The sequence below is a fragment of the Triticum dicoccoides genome, chromosome 3A, assembly GCF_002162155.2.
Source record: "Triticum dicoccoides isolate Atlit2015 ecotype Zavitan chromosome 3A, WEW_v2.0, whole genome shotgun sequence".
NCBI lineage: Eukaryota > Viridiplantae > Streptophyta > Magnoliopsida > Poales > Poaceae > Triticum > Triticum dicoccoides.
The window spans coordinates 616,605,949-616,627,699 of NC_041384.1; positions in this window are offsets into that span (position 1 = coordinate 616,605,949).

Below are 21,751 nucleotides of genomic sequence, written 5' to 3' on the forward strand. Positions count from 1 at the left end.
ATTTTTAAATTTAGGCGAGTACTGGACTGCAGCTAAGCCCCCGAGTGTGAGGTTTGCTCATCACTCGGTAGGATTTTTTAAACTTAGGCGAGTATTGGACCGCAGCTAAGCCCCTGAGTCAGAGGCTTGCTCATCACTCGGTAGGATTTTTTAAACTTAGGCGAGTACTGGACTTCAGCTAAGCCCCCGAGTGAGAGGCTTGCTCATCACTCAGTAGGATTTTTTTAAACATAAGCGGGTACTGGACTGCAACTAAGCCCCCGAGTGAGAGGCTTGGTCATCACTCGGTAGGATTTCTTTAAACTTAGGTGAAACGGATTCGCAGCTAAGCCACCCACTGGGGGATTTCATACACACACGTGAACAATCGAATCATTTTAGAAGACTGTAAAACTCTTGTCTTTGACAAACAAACTACAAAGGTGCTTCTTATTACATCTCAACAGACTGAGTGCTTAAGTATAAAAGGGGCGGAGTAGCTCCGCATTCCAAGCGCGTGGCTCGTCTTTCTTGTGCTCGACGTTATAGAGGTGGTACGTTCTGTTGTGGAGCACTCTGGTGACAACGAAGGGGCCTTCCCAGGAAGGCGCAAGCTTGTGTGGTTTCTACTGATCTACTCGAAGAACCAAGTCTCCCTCTTGAAATGCTCGACCCCTTAAGTTTCTGGCGTGGAATCGACACAGATCCTGCTGATAAATGGTCGATCGGATTAAGGCCATCTCCCTTTCTTCCTCCAGGATATAAACTGCATCTTGCCGTGCCTGTTCTGCTTCTTCTTCTGAGAAAAGCTTGACTCGGGGCGCATTCTGGAGAAAGTCACTCGAAAGTACAGCTTCGGCTCCATAAACCAAGAAAAAGGGAGTTCTGCCAGTCGACCGGTTGGGAGTCGTCCTCAGTCCCCACAACACCGATGGAAGTTCATCGACCCAGGCTCCTGCTGTGTGTTTGAGATCACGCATCAGTCGAGGTTTCGATCCTTTAAGAATCAATCCATTTGCTCTTTCAGCTTGCCCATTTGACTGGGGGTGGGCGACTGAAGCATAGTCGACTCGAGTACCTTGAGAAGCACAGAAAGTCCTAAACTCATCAGAATCGAAGTTTGACCCGTTGTGAGTGATGATGTTGTGTGGAACACCATATCTGAATGTTAACTCTGTGATGAAGCTGACAGCATACTGGCTTCAAGGTTCTTGATAGGCTTGGCCTCAATCCATTTGGTGAACTTGTCGACTGCTACAAGCACATTAGTGAATCCACTCCTACCAGTCCTCAGAGGTCCAACCATATCCAATCCCCAAACAGCAAAAGGCCAGACGAGTGGAATGGTCTTCAGGGCCGACGCAGGCTTGTGAGACATGTTGGAGTAAAACTGGCAACCTTCACATTTGTCGACTATTTCTTTTGCCATCTCATTTGCTCGTGACCAGTAAAATCCCGCTCGGTATGCTTTGGCCACAATGGTCCGAGAGGACGCAAGGTGACCATAGGTCCCCGAGTGAATGTCATTGAGAATCACTCGACCTTCTTCAGGTGTTATGCATTTCTGGCAGGCTCCAGTCACACTTTCTCTGAACAACTGTCCTCTTATCACGGTAAAGGCTTTGGATCGACGGACGATCTGTCGAGCCTCTTCTTCATCCTCTGGGAGTTCCTTTCCAAGAATGTACGCGATATATGGTACTGTCCAATCGGGAGTGATGACAAAAACCTCCATGATCAAATCGACCACGGCTAGGACCTCGATTTCAGTCGGATCAGTGGCACTCTTTGGTTGCGGGGGTTCTTCAGTGAAAGGATCTTTGAGGGAGTCCTGGATTAGGGTTCTCCGGACAGCCGGACTATCTCCATTGGCCGGACTGTTAGACTATGAAGATACAAGATTGAAGACTTCGTCTCGTGTCCGGATGAGACTCTACTTGGCGTGGAAGGCAAGCTAGGCGATACGTATATGGATATCTCCTCCTTTGTAACCGACTTTGTGTAACCCTAACCCTCTCCGATGTCTATATAAACCGAAGGGTTTTAGTCCGTAGGACAACGATCACAACATACAATCATACCATAGGCTAGCTTCTAGGGTTTAGCCTCTCCGATCTCGTGGTAGATCTACTCTTGTACTACCCATATCATCAATATTAATCAAGCAGGACGTAGGGTTTTACCTCCATCGAGAGGGCCCGAACCTGGGTAAAACTTCGTGTCCACTGCCTCCTGTTACCATCCGGCCTAGACGCACAGTTCGGGACCCCCTACCTGAGATCCGCCAGTTTTGACACCGACATTGGTGCTTTCATTGAGAGTTCCTCTGTGTCGTCGCCGTTAGGCTTGATGGCTCCTACTATCATCGATAGCGATGCGGTCCAGGCTGAGACTTTTCTCCCTGGACAGATCTTTGTATTCGGCAGCTTTGCATTGCGGGCTAATTCGCTTGGCCATCTGGAGCAGATTGAAAGCTATGCCCCTGGCCATCAGGTCAGATTTGGAAGTTTGAACTACACGGCCGACATTCGCGGAGACTTGATCTTCGATGATTTGAGCGACAGTCGGGCACGCCGCACTGTCATGATGGGTATGACCTAGCTCTGCCGCCGAACAGTACCCCAGAAGCCGCGCCCGCATCAGCTCCGACCCTTAGCTCGGAGCCAACTGTGCCAATCGAGGACGGGTGGTTAGACACCGCCTCAGGGGCTGCAGTCTCAACGCCAATCGAGCCAAATACCAGCATAATCCTCTGCGCAGCCCGTGACACCAAGGTGCCGGACCCTTTTTCTGTCTCCGAACCGCCCGCGCCCCTGCCAATCGAATCCGATTGGGCGCCGATTATGGAATTCACTGCCGCAGATATCTTTCAGCACTCGCCCTTTGGCGACATTCTGAATTCACTAAGGTCTCTCTTTGTCAGGAGAGCCCTGGCCGGATTATGGCCAACATGATTGGGTTGCGGACGTCAAAGAAATTCGACGCCCACCCACCACCCACTATGTAGCCACTGTTGATGATTTAACCGACATGCTCGACTTCGACTCCGAAGACATCGACGGTATGGATGATGATGTAGGAGACGAACATGAACCAGCACCTATAGGGCACTGGAAAGCCACCTCGTCATATGCCATATACATGGTGGATACACCCAAGGAAGGCAATGGCGACGAGATAATGGAGGATGACCCCTCCAAGAAGCAACCCAAGCGCCGACGTCAGCGGCGCCGCTCTAAGTCCCGCCAAAGCAAAAGTGGTGACACCGGCATAGGAGATAATAATACTCTGGACAATGCCGAAGACAACAACAATACCCTCCAGCAAGACTTAGAGCAGGAGGATGAAGGAGCTAGCTCTCCTGAGAGAGCGACAGATGGAGAGGAGGAGGATGACAATTACATCCCCCCTCCGAAGACGAGGCAAGCCTCGGCGACGATGAATTCGCCGTCCCAGAGGATCCTGTCGAACAAGAGCGCTTCAAGCATCGGCTTATGGCCACGACAAATAGCCTGAAGAAAAAGCAGCAGCAGCTTCAAGCTGATCAAGATATGCTAGCTGACAAAAGGACTGAAGTCCTCGCGGTCGAGGAATATAAACTCGAGCACCCCTCCAAGAGTTACCCAAGGCGCAGGTTACTACCCCGACTGGAGGAAGAAGCGTATGACACGGCTGATCGGCCACCTCGTGGCTGCGATAGAGAGACATTCCAGCCAAAAACTCAGCCTCCACCCCAACGCCATTCAAATAAAAAGGCATGGGGAGATACGCTAGACCCGCGAGACATGTTGGAGGACAAGGCAAAGCATTCAAGATCGATCTACGGATCACGAGGGTGCACCACTCCGCGAGACGACAAACATCATGCCGGATACAGTAAAAGCAAACCCGGCCGGGCCGAACATAGCGGGCAAGACCCATTCGAGCTGCGTCGAGATATAGCCATATACAGAGGCGCCGCACACCCCTTATGTTTCACAGACGAAGTAATGGAACATCAATTCCCAGAAGGTTTCAAACCTGTAAACATTGAATCATACGACGGCACAACAAATCCCGCAGTATGGATTGAGGACTTCCTCCTCCACATCCACATGGCCTGCGGTGATGACTTACACGCGATCAAATACCTCCCACTAAAGCTCAAAGGACCAGCGCGGCATTGGCTTAACAGCTTGCCAGCGGTCTCCATTAGCTGTTGGGAAGATCTGGAAGCCACATTCCTCGACAACTTTTAGGGCACTTATGTGCGACCACCAGACGCCGATGATTTGAGCCACATAATTCAGCAGCCAAAAGAGTCGGCCAGGCAATTCTGGACTCGGTTCCTTACAAAGAAAAATCAAATCGTCGACTGTCCGGATGCGGAGGCCTTAGCGGCTTTCAAGCACAACATCCGAGACGAGTGGCTAGCCCGGCACCTTGGTCAGGAAAAGCCGAAATCTATGGCAGCTCTCACAACGCTCATGACCCGCTTTTGTGCGGGAGAAGACAGCTGGCTGGCTCGCAGTAATAACCTCTCAAAAAACCATGGTACCTTAGATACCAAGGACAACAATAGTAGATCGCGTTGCAACAAGCATAAGCGCCGCATTAACAGCGAAAATACTGAGGATACGAGAGTTAATGCCGGATTCAAAGGCTCTAAACCCGGTCAGCGGAAAAAGCCATTCAAACAAAGTACGCCGGGTCCGTCTAGCTTGGATCGTATACTCGATCGCTCGTGTCAAATACACGGCACTCTAGACAAGCCAGCCAATCACACCAACAGGGATTGTTGGGTGTTCAAGCAGGTCGGCAAGTTAATTGCCGAAAACAAGGACAAGGGGCCGCATAGCGATGACGAGGAGGAACCCCGACAGTCGCACACTCGAGGACAGAAGAGGTTTCCCCCACAAGTGCGGACGGTGAACATGATATACGCAACCCATATCCCCAAGAGGGAGTGGAAGCGTGCGCTCAGGGACGTCTATGCATTGGAGCCAGTCGCCCCAAAGTTCAACCCTTGGTCCTCCTGCCCGATCACCTTCGATCGAAGGGACCACCCCACTAGTACCCATCATGGCGGATTTTCTGCACTGGTCCTAGACCCAATCATCGACGGATTTCACCTCACTCGAGTCCTTATGGACGGCGGCAACAGCCTGAACCTGCTTTATCAGGACATAGTGCGCAAAATGGGTATAGACCCCTCAAGGCACTGGTCCTAGACCCAATCATCGATGGATTTCACCTCACTCGAGTCCTTATGGACGGCGGCAATAGCCTGAACCTGCTTTATTAGGACATAGTGCGCAAAATGGGTATAGACCCCTCAAGGATCAAACCCACAAAAACGACCTTTAAGGGCGTCATTCCAAGCGTAGAGGCCCATTGCACGGGCTCAATTACACTGGAAGTGGTCTTCGGATCCCCGGATAACTTCCGAATCGAAGAGTTAATCTTCGATATAGTCCCGTTCCGCAGTGGTTATCACGCGCTACTCGGGCGAACCGCATTTGCTAGATTCAATGCGGTACCACATTATGCATACCTCAAGCTCAAGATGCCAGGACCCCGCGGAGTTATTACAGTCAATGGAAACACAGAGCGCTCCCTCCAAACAGAGGAGCACACCGCGGCCCTCGCAGCAGGAGCGCAAACCAGCCTCTCAAGGCAATCAACCAGTTCGGCATTTCAAAGCCCGGACACCTCCAAGCGCGCTCGAGGCAATCAGCAAATAGACCGCCTGGCGCAATCTGAGCTCGTGTAGCAATACGGCGGCCACCCCAATCCCACCCAATGGCGATATTCGTGCCGCGCGTACGTAATTATGCATTAAAAATACCATGAGCACAAGTGGGGAAGGGGGGCACAACTGCGGCACGCCCCAAAACACGGCCTAAACCGCACTAGGGGCTTCCCGTTTGGTTATTTTTTCTTTTTTCAGGACCTTAATCTCTGGAAACACTGTCCGGCAGCACTATTGCCGAACACATGATGCAGCAACCAAGAAGGCGGACAACTACGTTATACAACGGAGTTCCCAGGTTGATCCCCAATTTCATATCATCCCTCAGCTCGCCCTTGGAAGGGACTTAGTCCTACTTTTTACTTATCGCACTATCTGTATCACTCTGCTTTAATGCAGCTTTTTAATAAACAATGCATTACATTACGACCATTATTGCATTATATATATATATATGTGTGTGTGTGTGTGTGTGTGTGTGTTCATTAACGACGCCTTGCAACCGTACACTTTGGTACGGCCAATACATCAGGGGCTCACGTACCCCACAATGTGGTGTGAAAAGTCCGAACACTTTCACAAGTGCGGCACCCCGAACTTATAACATTATATGCTTCAGCTCCGAATCATGTCTTTGGTCAAATGTTGGGTTTGCCCGGCTCCTATGTTTTGGTACCTTACGTTCCGCTCTATTGGCTAAGGTAGCGCTAGGAGAACTACTGCGATTGTGCCCCGGTTCTGCCGGGCTGAGCACCTCAGTAGAGAAAGCTAAAACTGACTGTCATGATAAGGCAAGAGACTGGTCGCTGTTCGGCGAGGTTTTTCGAGTCCCTAAAGACTTATGCCGCTTAGGGCGAGGGGCTGGCCCTGTCTGGCTTAAAGGCGTGTATCGCACCCCGAATTCGGCCTTCCGAATACCAGGGGCTTTGCCGAAATTTAAAATTATAGAATTCTATGGCTAAGTGAGAGTGATAAAGCAATATTAGTCCGGTTGCCTTGTTCGTTGTGCTAAGCACCTCCCTCGAAGGACCCAAATATGGGAACAAGAGTGCTCAGGTTTATCCCGAACACCCCAGCACTAGCGGCATGGGGGCAGAAGCCGAGGACTAGCCATCTCTCAGATTTGATAAACAACCAAGCAGAAGGTAATATTTTAAATTCAAACAAGCATTGCATAGCACATATGAAACAAGTTTTCATAAATACAGGATAAAATGAGCAAGTTTACTCAAATATTACATCTTTCGAACACTCATCCGTGATAAGACGGGCACCCGACAGAACACCCTCGTAATACATCTCGGGGTGGCAGTGCTCCTTGCCCTCCGGCGGCCCCTCCTTGATCAGCTTCACGGCGTCTAGCTTGACCCACTGCATTTTTACACGAGCGAAAGCCCGGCGTGCACCTTCAATGCAAACGGATCGCTTGACGACCTCCAGCCGTGGGCAGGCATCCACAAGCCACCTCACCAGGCCGAAGAAGCTGTTCGGAAGGGCGTCGCCAGGCCACAGCCGGACTATAAAGCCCTTCATGGCCTGATCGGCCGCCTTATGCAGCTCGACCATCTGCTTCAGCTGGTCGCTCATCGGCACCGAATGTTCGGCCTCAACATACTGAGACCAGAACAGCTTCTCCGTCGAGCTTCCGTCCTCGGCCTCATAAAATTGTGCGGCATCGGACACACTGCGGGGCAAATCTGTGAATGCTCCTGAAGAGCTCCGGATCCGGGTAAGTAATCGGTAATTTACTATTACATGCTTGCTTTGCATATAGAAAGCCTTACCCGCCGCTATCTTCTTCATCGCGTCGATCTCCTGGAGGGCCTTCTGGGCCTCGGCCTTGGCACTCTTTGCACTCTCAAGGGCCGCGGCAAGCTTAGACTCTTGCGTCTTCGAGTCAAGCTCCAACACCTCGTGCTTTGTCACAAGAGCCTGGAGCTCTTGCTGCACCTCGCCCACCCGAGCCTCGTGCTTCTCTTGCTCGGTGCGCTCCTTGGCCGCTGTATCTTTAGCCTTGGTTAGCGCTTGCTTCAGGGTCGCCACCTCGGTCGTGGCCCCTGGCAAACATACAACGATCCTATCATTTTGCAATCGCATCCTTTTTATATATACATATCTATAGACGGGGCATTACTTACCCTTGTTCTCCTCAAGCTGCCTCTTGGCAAGGCCGAGCTCTTTCTAGGACCCTTCGAGGTCCTGCTTCAGTACGGCGACCTCCGCGGTTAGTGCGGCGGACGCCAGAAGCGAAGCCTGCATATGCATATTGACATACTTATATTAGATTCCTGCGATATTATTTGATCCTTTGTCCGGCTTTTCTTTGTGAACACCGAACAAAGCATCAGGGGCTACTGTCTATGCGGTAATATTTCTACTACATTTTAAACACACTTACCTCAAAGCCTGTTAGAAGGCTGGCACATGCTTCAGTCAATCCGCTCTTGGCGTACTGAACCTTCTGGATCACCGCACTCATGATAGTGCGGTGCTCCTCGTCGATGGAAGCGCTACGAAGCGCTTCCAACAGATTGTCCGGTGCCTCTGGATGAACAGAGGTCACCGGCACAAGCGTTTTGCCCCCCTTGGAAGGAGGCCGCCTGCCCGAGTCCAGAACCGCTGGAGGGTCCGGCACGGTGTTCGGCTGAGGGCCGAACTCGGAGCTCTCGGGGGCCCCGTCCCCGCGGCTCCCGAAGTCCGTAGGGTCGCTGAGGGAGTCCTGGATTAGGGGGTGTCCGGATGGCCGGACTATACCTTCAGCCGGACTCCTGGACTATGAAGATACAAGATTGAAGACTTCGTCCCGTGTCCGGATAGGACTTTCCTTGGCGTGGAAGGCAAGCTTGGCGATACGGATATACAGATCTCCAACCATTGTAACCGACTTTGTGTAACCCTAACCCTCCCCGGTGTCTATATAAACTGGAGGGTTTTAGTCCGTAGGACAACATAGATAACATAAAATCATACCATAGGCTAGCTTCTAGGGTTTAGCCTCTCCGATCTCGTGGTAGACCTACTCTTGTACTACCCATATCATCAATATTAATCAAGCAGGACGTAGGGTTTTACCTCCATTGAGAGGGCCCGAACCTGGGTAAAACTTCGTGTCCCTTGCCTCCTGTTACCATCCGGCCTAGACGCACAGTTCGGGACCCCCTACCCAAGATCCGGCGGTTTTGACACCGACATTGGTGCTTTCATTGAGAGTTCCTCTGTGTCGTCGCCATCAGGCTCGATGGCTCCTACGGTCATCAATGGCGATGCAGTCCAGGGTGAGACCTTCCTCCCCAGACAGATCTTCGTCTTCGGCGGCTTCGCACTACGGACCAATTCACTTGGCCATCTGGAGCAGATCGAAAGCTACGCCCCTGGCCGTCAGGCCAGATTTGGAAGTTTAAACTACATGGCTGACGTCCGCGGGGACTTGATCTTTGACGGATTCGAGCCACTGCCGAGCGTGCCGCACTGTCCCGACGAGCATGATCTAGCTCTGCCGCCGGACAGTGCCCTGGAGGCCGCACCCGCATCGGCTTCAACCCTTAATTCGGAGCCAACTGCACCGATCGAGGATGGGCGGTTGGACGCCGCCTCGGGGGCTGCGATCTCAACGGTGATTGAGCCGAACACCAGCCCCACACTCCGTGAGACTCGTGACTCCAAGGAGCCGGATTCCTCTCCGGACTCCGAACCCTCCGCGCCCCTGCCGATCGAATCCGATTGGGCGCCAATCATGGAGTTTACTGCCGCGGACATCTTTCAGCACTCGCCTTTCAGCGATATTCTGAAGACACTGAAGTCTCTCTCTTTATCAGGAGAGTCCTGGCCAGACTACGGTCAGCAAGGTTGGGATTCGGACGATGAAGAAATTCAAAGCCCACCCACCACCCACTTTGTAGCCACTGTCGATGATTTAACCGACATGCTCGACTTCGACTCCGAAGGCATCGACGGAATGGATGTCGATGAAGGAGACGATGAAGAACCAGTGCCTACTGGGCCCTGGAATGCCACCTCGTCATATGACGTATACATGGTGGACGCACCAAAAGATGACGACGAGGAGCGGAAGGACGCACCGAAGGCTTGTTCCCTCGAAAAGTAGTCAAAGCGGCGGCGTAAGCGCCTCCCCAAATCCCGCCTCGACAAACATAGCGATCACACAGACCTAGCGCTGGAACAGGGTGAACCGCTGCCGGACAACGGCAATCCGAATAATCAAACCGAACAAACAAACCCCATCAAGGATAATGGTCTGGACAACATAACGCCGGACAGACACCCGGAGCAGCAGAATGCCCGTAAAAGGCTTGTTGCCACTGTGAGGAGTCTTAAAAAGCAGAAGCAAAGGCTCAAGGCCGCTCAAGACACACTCCAAATCAGATGCAGTAAAATACTCAACACAGCAGCAAGGTACGGTGATGATCGCCCCTCCAAGAGCTACCCAAAGCGGAAGCTGCTACTCGAATTCGATGAGGAGGCCTCAGACCCCCCACAACCAAACATCAAAGCAGCCACCTGGTCGGATAGACGACCCCTCTACCAACACAGAACGGCATTCAACACCGCTCACAATACAACACGCAACCCATGCGAGGGCTCGCACCCAAAGGACGGTGCAACAAGATCCATCTATGGACCACGCAAGCGCGCCCCAGCATACAATGCAACACAACAAACATCCGAACAACGCGGCACACCCAGCTACAGGGGTGCCGCACACCCCCTATGTTTCACCAATGAGGTGCTGGACCATGAATTTCCAGAGGGATTCAAGCCCGTAAACATAGAGGCATACAACGGAACAATAGACCCTGGGGTCTGGATTGAGGACTACATCCTTCATATCCATATGGCTCGAGGAGATGATCTCCACGCCATCAAGTACTTCCCCTCAAGCTCAAAGGGCCAGCTCATCACTGGCTCAAAGGCCTCCCCGAAAGCTCCATTGGAAGTTGGGAAGAGCTCGAAGACGCCTTTCGGGCAAATTTTCAAGGGACTTATGTCCGACCTCCGGATTCGGACGATCTGAGCCATATAACTCAACAGCCCGGAGAGTCAGCCCGAAAGCTTTGGAATAGGTTTCTTACTAAAAAGAACCAGATTGTCGACTGTCCGGATGCCGAAGCCTTAGCGGCTTTCAAGCATAGCGTCCGTGACGAATGGCTCGCCAGACACCTCGGCCAAAATAAGCCAAGAACGATGGCCGCATTAACAAACCTCATGACCCGCTTTTGTGCGGGTGAGGACAGCTGGCTAGCCAGATGCAGCACCAGCGACCCCAGTACATCCGAAGTTAGAGATGGAAACGGGAAATCACGGCGCAACAGCAATAACAAACGCCGGAATGAAGAAGACCGCACGAAGGGCACGGTAGTAAATGCCGGATTCAAAAGCTCTCGGCCAGGTCAAAACCCGCCCCCCTAAAGGCACCAGGGATGAACTGTCCAGCCTCAACAAAATTCTGGACCAAATATGTCAGATCCATAGTACCCCTGGTAAACCAGCCAATCATACCCACAGAGAATGTTGGGTCTTCAAGCAGTCCAGCAAGCTCAACGCCGTACACAAGGGGGAGGATACGCCAAGTGAAGACGAGGACAAGCCTCCCAAGCAAGACACGGGGGAACAAAAGAAATTTCCACCAGAAGTCAAAACAGTAAGCGTGTTACACGTGATCAAGGGAAAAAACAATGCGGCACCCCCAGAAAAATATACCCAAGTGCCTGTAACCGTGAGGTCCTGCCACTGGTCGTCTCAACCGATCATTTTCGACCATCGCAATTACTCATCAAGTATCCGCACGCAGGATGGGCTGCCCTGGTATTAGACCCAGTAATTGGCGGATATCACTTCACACGAGTCTTGATGGATGATGGTAGTAGCCTAAACCTAATATATCAGGATACAATCCGCGGGATGGGGTTAGACCCAACACAAATTCGCCATAACAATACTACCTTTAAAGGAGTAACGCCAGGCCCAGGGGCTCGTTGCACGGGCTCCCTCCTACTACAACTTATATTTGGCTCCCCCGATAACTTCCGTCGCGAGCATCTAACTTTCCACATCGCTCCGTTTCAAAGTGGCTATCAAGCACTGCTCAGACACAAAGCGTTCGCTCTCTTTAATGCAATACCACACTACGCCTCCCTCACACTCAAGATGCCCGGTCCACGTGGCATCATTGCAGTGCACGGAAATATCAAGCGATCTCTGCGCGCCGAAGAGAGTGAGGCTGCCTTGGCAACCGCACACTAAAGGTGCCCGGACCAGCGAAAGCATCCAATAGGTCGTCAAGACCTCAGACACAACTAATCGAGTCCGGCGCCGCTATAAACAGTCACACCCCTATTTGTCAATACAAGGGGCTCAACGCGCGCAGACAAGTGGCAATTTCTTCTCATCTTGAATTATGCATGGTTTCTTTAAAAAACTATCTTTCTGCACAACAACTTTTTCACCTAAATTCCTCTCTTTTACAGACGATCATCGTGCTACACCCGTCCAGGATACGGCACAACAGAGACACAGGCGCAGACGTGCAGCAGGGATCCGTTCCAAGGATTCTTTTTAGATTAAGACCCTGCGTAAACCTTTTTTACTGTCTCTTGTTGATACATCTCCACCAAAGGATCCTGACGTCTTGGCATGTTGCCACGCCAGAACAATGCCCATACCTGGACAGAAGGGGCTTCTTACAAAGGCCATTATTTAGGCCTGGTTTATACCACTAAGACCGAATACCTTAGGGAGTGTTCGGCGTCGCGAGTTCAGCCTTATATGCATTAGCTCTGAATCATTGCATTTGGTCAAATTTTGGGTTTGCCCGGCTCCTGTGTTTTGGTGCCTTACGTTCCGCTTTACCGGCTAAGGTAGCACCAGGAGAACTACTGCGATTGTGCCCTGGTTCATCCGAACGAGCACCTTAGTAGAGAAAGCCAAAAACTGACTGTCATGATATAGCTTGAGACTGGTCAACCACTCGACGACCTGTCGGAATGTTAGAATTCCTCCGCCTTAACGAAGGGCCGTTTTCCGGCCAGGCATGTACGCACCCCGGGATTGGGAGAGTGCGGAGCCACCAGGGGCTATCTAGTAGCCCCCCTGTCAAACTCCTATGGCTAAGTGAAAGTGCTAAAGCATTATAGTCCGGTTGCCTCACTCGCTCCGCTATCACCTCCTTAACAGGACCAAGACGTTGGGTTAAGTGTGAACGCATGTTTGTGCGAGCACCTCCGCATTATATGCATGAGGGTTGAAGCCGACGACTGCAATCTTTCAGGTTATACACATGTATACATAAACGGCCGCCCAGGAGGCATCATATTACTTTCAGGCAAAAGTATAAAAATAGCCTTACAAAAATTTACAAAAGCATTTTGCTTACAATGAGATTACATATCACTCAAACATAATATTTTTTGAGCACTGGGTCTCTATCAAACGAGCACCCTCAAGAACTTCTTCAAAGTAGTGCTCAGCAGCCTTTCGACCTATGGCCGAATCACGCGCTGCAATGGTGGTAGCATCCATCTCCGCCCAGTATGCTTTAACATGGGAAAAGGCCATCCGTGCGCCCTCTATGCACGCCGATCTCTTCATCGCATCAATGTGTGGCACCACGTCAAGGAACTGCTACACCAAGCCGAAATAAGAGTCCGGTTTTGACCTTTCCGGCCATAGCTGATCCACAACAGACCTCATGGAGAGTCCGGACAACCTATTTAGTTCGGTCCATTCGGCCAATTGGTCACTCAATGAAAGTGGATGCTCGGGAGAATGGAATTGTCTCCAAAACAGCCGGTCTACTTCACGGTCTGTCTGACCCTGGAAATACTTGGCCGCATTGGCAGCGCTCGCCGCCAAATCCATGTATACATCCTCCGAACTCCACAGCCGATCCGGAGGAGCATATCATGGATCTCCGAACTTCCTCCGCAACATAAAGGATTTCCCGGCTACAATATCTCTGGCTTCTCACAGCTCCTCCTTCTTTGCCCTCATAGCAAAGCGGAGGTCCTTTCTCGTCGCAGCAGCCTTCTCAAGGTCCGATGCCTTCGCTTGGTTTTCCTTTTCGAGAACCCGACAACGGTCGGTGGCGGCTTTTAATTCTATGGCCATCTTGGCCATCTTGTCTCGGCTCTCGCCATGCGCGACCTTCTCGGCTCGCAACTCTTCGGCCGCCTTCAAAGCAGCCGCATTACCCAACCTCGCTTGTTCCTTGGCTCGGGCAAGTTCCGCCCGCAAGGCTTCAACAGTGGCAGCTCCATCTGCAGTCATAACATATTAAAGATACTGGCTTCATACTGCTCTTACTAGGCGGCGTTTACTAGATAATGACACTTACCCTGTGCCTCGTCAAGCCTTTTGTTAACAAGCTCGATGTCGGCGTCTGCCGCATCCAACTTCCGTTCTAAATAGGCAAACTCGCTCGTCCGGCTAGCCACCAGAGCTTCCATTACCTGCACATAAAGGCAGTATGGTTATTACCTGGGAATATGATCCTCTGTTCGTCGTCGTTTCCGACGACAACCAGAGTCTCAGGGGCTACTATCTACACAGGGCACACCTAGCATGTGCAGGACTATCATACATTCTTTTACGTACCTCAAAGCCTGTCAGTAGACTCATAAAAGCTTCATGCAATCCGCTTTTGGCGGACGATATCCTCTCCATCACCGTATTCATCAGCACACGGTGTTCGTCTAAGATGGCCGCTCGCCCCACCAACTCCCTCAGAACATCTGATCACACACTAGACGGTGCCGGACTCTTTTTTCTACTCTCTACGGGAACCAGACACTGGGAGCTTCGGGGGTCAACGGGATTATTTTCCGGCCTCACCAGACTCGGAGAAGCCCTCCGCGATGACACTTCAGGGTCACCCGCTTCCAGAGCGGAGGAGTCTGGAGGAGGCGTCTCACTCTCCATCATCTCTGGAAGGAGATCCCTCGAAGACGAGCTCATTTGAGAGGGGCTAAGGCCCGAACTGCAAAGATATATGCAGTGGTTACTTTCTCAGAATAAAAAGATGGCGTAACTGTACTATTAAAGTATTTCGGGTCACTTACGAGTCGTGGGAGAATTGATCCCCCCGCGGACTTTGTGGGGCAACAGCGCCCCCAGGGTAAGACCCTCTGTGGGAGACTTCTTCTCCCATTTGGAAGCTTCGGCTTTCGAACCCCCGGGCGCGGTCCTTTTCCTCCCCTGGTCGTCTTCCTTCATGAAGACGCTCGCTCCCTCGGTTAGAATGGGCAGCGTTGGGGGCCCGCGTCCGCCCGTATTATCCTCCCCAGTATCTTCCTTCAAGGGCTCTCCAGGCGTCTTCATGAGTCGTGTCGAAGAGCCTGTTCAGAGTCCGGTGCCACACCGGATTGAACTCCCACAAGGTGAACTCCCGTTGTTGACACGGGAGTATCCGGCGGATGAGCATAACCTGGACTATGTTGACAAGCTTGAGCTTCTTGTACACCATGTTTTGAATACATGTTTGGAGTTCGGTCAGCTCTTTCGAACTACCCCAGGACAGGCCCTTCTCTTTCCAGGAGGTGAGCTGCATGGGGATGCCAGATCGGAACTCGGGGGCCGCTATCCATGCGGGGTCGCGCGGCTCGGTGATATAGAACCACCCCGATTGCCACCCCTTTATGGTTTCCACAAAGGAGCCCTCGAGCCATGTTATGTTGGGCATCTTGCCCACAATGGCGCCTCCGCACTCTGCCTGGCGGCCGCCCACCACCTTCGGCTTGACGTTGAAGGTCTTCAGCCATAAGCCAAAGTGGGGCTTGATGCGGAGGAAGGCCTCGCACACGATGATAAACGCCGAGATTTTGAGGATGAAGTTCGGGGCTAGATCGTGGAAATCTAGGCCGTAATAAAACATGAGCCCCCGGACGAAGGGATGGAGAGGGAATCCCAGTCCATGGAGGAAATGGGTGAGGAATACCACCCTCTCGTGGGGCCTGGGGGTGGGGATGAGCTGCCCCTCATCTGGGAGCCGGTGCGCGATGTCGTCGGGCAGGTATCCGGCTCTCCTCAGTTTCTTGATGTCTCCCTCCGTGATGGAGGAGACCATCCACTTGCCTCCCGCTCCGGACATGGTTGGAGAAGGTTGAGATGGAAGTGAGGACTTGGGCGCTAGAGCTCGAGTGTGCGGGAGCGGATGAGCAAAGGAGGAAGAAGGCGTGGATAGAAAGGTGAATCCTTATCCCTTTATATGGGCGGACGAAACTAAGCATCCCCACTTGCCTGGTAAAACTCGCTTATCCCCCAAGCGTCGCAATTGATGGCGCGGTTGGGTTACCACGCCCGTATTGATGAGAATCCCGTAATAAGAGGACACGATCTCTGCTTTGACAAGACGTGTCGAAAAACTGCCTCGCGTTATGTGCGGGGCTGGTTAAAAGAAATGGTTCGAATAATCACTGGGCCATGATGTAACGTCATTAGATCTGCGAAAATATTATTCTCTCTACGGTGGAATGTGGAACTTATTTTGCAGGGTCTGACACTATCCTCGTATTCAAATTCTTTTGTGATGTATTCAGAGAAGGAACCCGCCTTGCAATGCCGAAGACAATACTGCGCGCCGGACTCATCGTCATTGAAGCCTGGTTCAGGGGCAACTAAGGGAGTCCTGGATTAGGGGGTCTCTGGACAGCCGGACTATCTCCATTGGCCGGACTGTTAGACTATGAAGATACAAAATTGAAGACTTCCTCTCGTGTCCTGACCAGTCGAGTCATTAACTCCTTGAGTCTGTAGAATTCTGCCGAAACTTTGAAGAGGAGACTGGACGGATCGAACAGGCTTGGATCCTTATAACACCCTCGATGCGACTATAGCTCCCACGTGTCGAGGCACGACTTAGAGACATAATCGCATTGAAGGCATATGTCGCAAGTTAGGCAATCTTCACCACATCCATGTAATGTAAATAATAAAGGGGAGATAACATAGTTGGCTTACACTCGCCACGTCAATCAAGTACATAAATAACATTACATCATGCATACACTCATGGCCCGACTACGACGCCAAAATAAAAGAGAACCCAACATGCGACACGGTCCCAATCACCCCCAACTGGGCACCACTACTGATCATCGGGAAAGGAAACATAGTATCGTTGAGAGTCTTCGTCGAACTCCCACTTGAGCTCATACGCGCCTCCTGGAGCGGAATCATCAGGCCCTGCATCTGGTGTAATAGTAATCTGTGAGCCACGGGGACTCAGCAATCTCGCACCCTTGCGATCAAGACTATTTGAGCTTATAGGTAAGGCAAGATAAAATATGAGTGGAGCTGCAGCAAGCGACTAGCAAGTATGGTGGCTAACTTATCGCAAAAGAGAGCGAGAAGAGATGGCAAAGCACGAGCGAGAAACTAGAGAGAAACCTGCGCAAACATTACTCCAACACCGTGTCCACTTCCCGGACTCCGCCGAGAAGAGGCCATCACGGTAACACACTCAGTTGATTCATTTTAATTAAATTATGGTTCAAGTTATCTACAACCGGACATTAAGAAATTCCCATCAGCCCATAACCGTGGGCACGACTTTCGAAAGTTCAATCCCTGCAGGGGAGTCCCAACTTAGCCCATGACAAGCTCTCACGGTCAACGAAGGAATAGACCTCCTCCCAAGACGTTCCGATCAGACTCGGTATCTCGGTAACTCAAGACACTTCGACAGGTTAAAACAAGACCAGCAACAGCGCCCGAATGTGCCGACAAATCCCGATAGGAGCTGCACATATCTCTTTCTGAGGGCACACTCAGATGAGCGCTCCATACAACTAAAACCAAACCTCGAGTTTCCCCGAGGGGGCGGTGCACAGGTCTCTAGTTTGGACCAACACTCAGAGGAGCACTGGCTCGGGGGGGGGGGTTAAAATAAGATGACCCGCGGGCTCCGGAAACCCGAGGGAAAAAAAGAGGCTAGGTGGCAAATGGTAAGACCAAGGTTGGGCATTGCTGGAAAAGCTTTAATCAAGGCGAAATATCAAGGGGTTCCCATTATAACCCAACCACGTAAGGAACGCAAAATCCGGGAACATAACACCGATATGAAGGAAACTAGGGCGGCAAGAGTGGAACAAAACACTAGGCGAGAGGCCGAGCCTTCCACCCTTTACCAAGTATATATATGCATTAAGATAACATAGCAATATAATGATATCCCAACAAGTAAATAAAAGATGTTCCATCAAGGAACGGCCTCCAATCTTCACCTGCAACTAGCAACGCTATAAGAGGGGCTGAGCAAAGCGGTAACATGGCCAATCAACGGTTTGCTAGGACAATGGTGGGTTAGAGGTTTGACATGGCAATTTGGGTGGCTTTCAAGCAAGTGGTAGGCATCGTAGCAATGGCATAGCAAAAGAGCGAGCAAACTAGCATAGCAAAGATAGTAGTGATTTCGAGGGTATGATCATCTTGTCTGCACAGTTGTCAGAGTTGACTGGATCCTCAAAAGCAAACTCAACGGGCTCCTCGTTAGCGAACTCGTCTCCCGGCTCTATCCAAACAAGACAAACAAGCAACAAGGATACAGTCAACCACGTGCAAGATCAAGCAACATGATGAAATGATGATATGATATGCGGGATGCGATGCGGGATGCAAAATGCAAGATATGACAGGAAATGCATGAACCTGGCCTCAACTTGGAATTCCAAGGGTGCCACTGGAAAGATGAGATGAAATCGCTTGAAAACGATATAAAGAACGCCGGAATCGGAGTTACGGTTTGGAAATGGCAGGCGATTCAAAAATGACACCGGTCTGCGATTTACAGCAAGTAGGCATCTAAATGCAATGAGATGAACATGCTACAGCACCCAAACATGACAACAAAATACATGGCAGGGATGCACACAAGATGCTTAACAAAAGTCTAGCACTGAGCTACGGCCAATTAATCCATTAACAGGTTCAAACAAGCATGGCAAAACGCAAATGGTAAAACTGATCTCAGACTTAGTGAAATTAACACTTGTCTGGAATTTCAGATCATATAGCCCTCTTCGGAGCAAAAAACAACATGCTACAGGACCTGAACATGACAAAGAAAGATATGGCATGGAGCTACTCAACAAGCTTAACAAAAGTCCCTTAGTGACCTTGAGCCAAAAGGGATCACAAAATATAGTAACAAGCACACGAACATAGCAAAAACATAATCAGTTTTCAGACTTAGTGAAAACTGGGACATGCTGAAACATAACTCACGAAGGCATGTTTACGAGCTCGATGCACTCACCACGGTGCAAGTCATGGCAAGACAAGCATACACCCGTAAAGAAGGCACAAAATACAAGCTAGACATGGCAAGAACAATGGCATAGCATGCATGGATCAACTACAATAACATCGGCAAAATTGCAAACAAGTTGACGATCTGCCCAGATTCACAACGAAGCAAAAGTAGAGCTCGATTGACTCAAGCTAGGGTGATCCATAATTGCAAACAAAGACATGGATGGATATAGCACTACAAGATTAACAAAACTCCTTCACTGATCATCCTCAAAAGAGGCACGGATCACTAGGAAATAGCATGAACATATGGCATCATGAACTAAATAATCCCAGGAATTAGTGAAATCACTAAGTCCCTGAAAATAGAATTAGCAAGTGCACCACTTTGCAAGCTTGCACAAGTCACCACACACATCCTAAAAATACATGGCTTGCACCTATGGATAGATGACAAAACCCTTAACAAAACATATGAAGGACTCATGGGCATGTTATGCACACAATAATCATGGCAAAAATGACAAAAGTCTAAGATGAACTAGCAGATCTGACAATTAACTCATGAAGCCTCCTAACAGCATTTCGGGCATCAAGATGAACTCAAATGAAAATGATGCAATGGAATGAAATGATGTACTCTCTGAGATGAACATTTTGATATGTTATATGCATGATTCGGAGCTACGGATGCAAAGTTACGGAGCCGCGAACATGAGCATATGAACTAAAAAATATCCGGGACTTAGTGAAAAAAAAACTACCCATATCTGGATCTAGGGTTTCGGGCATGCAACCCGAGGCGGCTGGATCGAGCTCGCCGGAGAGGGCGCCGGTGGCCGGAGCGAGGCGGCGGCGGCGGCGGAGGCGGCGGCCGGGCGCGACGGTGGCCGGGCGAGGCGGTGGGCTCGGCCGGCAAGGAGGCGGTGGCCGGCGCGGGCCCCGGCTCGCCGGCGGAAAGGAGCAAGGCGGTGGGGTCGGGCTCTCGGGGCGGCGGGACGGAGGCGACGCCCCGGGCGGCGGCGGCCGGGCGACTGGGCCTCGGGGGCCCCTCCTGGGCCGGCGGCGGTGGCGAAGTGGGGCGGCGGAGGCGGCGAATGGCAGCACACCACGTGGCGGCGGACGGGCGCGGCGGACGTGTCCGTCGGCGCTGGTTTTGTCTGGCGCAGCGCGGTGGGTTGGATCTTGGGTTTGAGGAGGAGGGGATCCGGGATTTGGAATGGGGGTGTTTAAATAGGCATAGAGGGAGCTAGGAGAGTCCAAATGAGGTGCGGTTTTTGGCCACGCGATCGTGATCGAACGCTCTAGGTGATGGAGCAGAGTTTGGTGGGTTTTGGGCCCAATTGGAGGGGTGTTGGGCTGCAACACACACGAGGCCTTTTCGGTCCCTCGGTTAACCGTTGGAGTACCAAACGAAGTCCAAATGGTACGAAACTTGACAGGCGGTCTACCGGTAGTAAACCAAGGCCGCTTGGCAAGTCTCAGTCCAATCCAGAAATGTTTAATCCCCACACTCGAAAGAAAGCTAGAAAAGGCCACCGGAGGAGAACGAAGCGCCGGAATGCAAAACAGACAACGGGGAAAATGCTTGAATGCATGAGATGAACACGTATGCAAATGTAGTGCACATGATGACATGATATGAGATGCATGACAACGACAACAACACACGAAGACAAAACCCGAACCCGAGAATAAAATAACTTAACGCCGGAAACGACAAGAGTTGGAGTACAAATTGGGAAAGTTACATCCGGGGTGTTACAATCCTATCCTTTCTCTAGTCGGTGACGAGGCTGCCATGAATGTGCTTCAACTAGAATCCCGTGTCGCCAGTGTTACAAGTTATCCTGCCCGTCTGAAGGTGGCGGTTTCACGCATCGACTCATCGCTCTAGCCAAGGGCAACGCTTCAGAATGATCTCGAGTCTCTGATGACTCGGCTCAATGAGGTCCCCGGTCGAGTGCAGGAATGGAAGAAGTCATCTGCCTGATGCAGCGCTGACGTGGCCCTGTCACTCGTTAGGGTCCACTATAAAGAGGCTCGAGAAGAGAAAATGGCGGCGATCAAGGTCGCCAACACCAAAAGGCACGACTTCCAATCCTTCATGGAGACTTTCATTGATGATGCCACTCGGATCATGGATGCGATCGACTTGGACGAGTTCGTCGAGCCTGCAAGCCCTCCTCATGCTGAGTGAACGAACTTGATACGTAAACTTCCTTTAAATTTGCCTCGGAATGCCGAGTGATTTTTGTAACCGTTTAACTCCTTCGGGCCTGATGCCCGAGTACTTTTATCTTCGTCCTAAAACTTTTAAGGTTTTATCTGATCTTGGTTTATCTTCTGCATATGTTTGCGTTTGCCTTCGAGTGGAACGTATTCTTCACTCGGAATGTTTCTTGAAATGCAACTCTGAGGGAGATACCTCAGTCAACCTACGCCTCTCCATCCTTGCGGATAGGGATGGAGCGCACGTTGTGCTTGTGGCACAGCTCCGGGGAGAGAATTGCAGTCGACCTGCACCTCGTCGTCCTTGTGGATAGGGGTGGAGCGTGCATTGTACTTGTGGCGTGACTCCGAGGAGAGAGTTGCAGTCGACCTGCACCTCGTCGTCCTTGCGGATAGGGATGGAGCGTGCGTTGTACTTGTGGCGTAGCTCTGAGGAGAGAGTTGCAGTCGACCTACACCTCATCATCCTTGCAGATAGGGATGGAGCGTGCGCTGTACTTGTGGCGTAACTCTGAGGAGAGAGTTGCAGTCGACCTGCACCTCGTC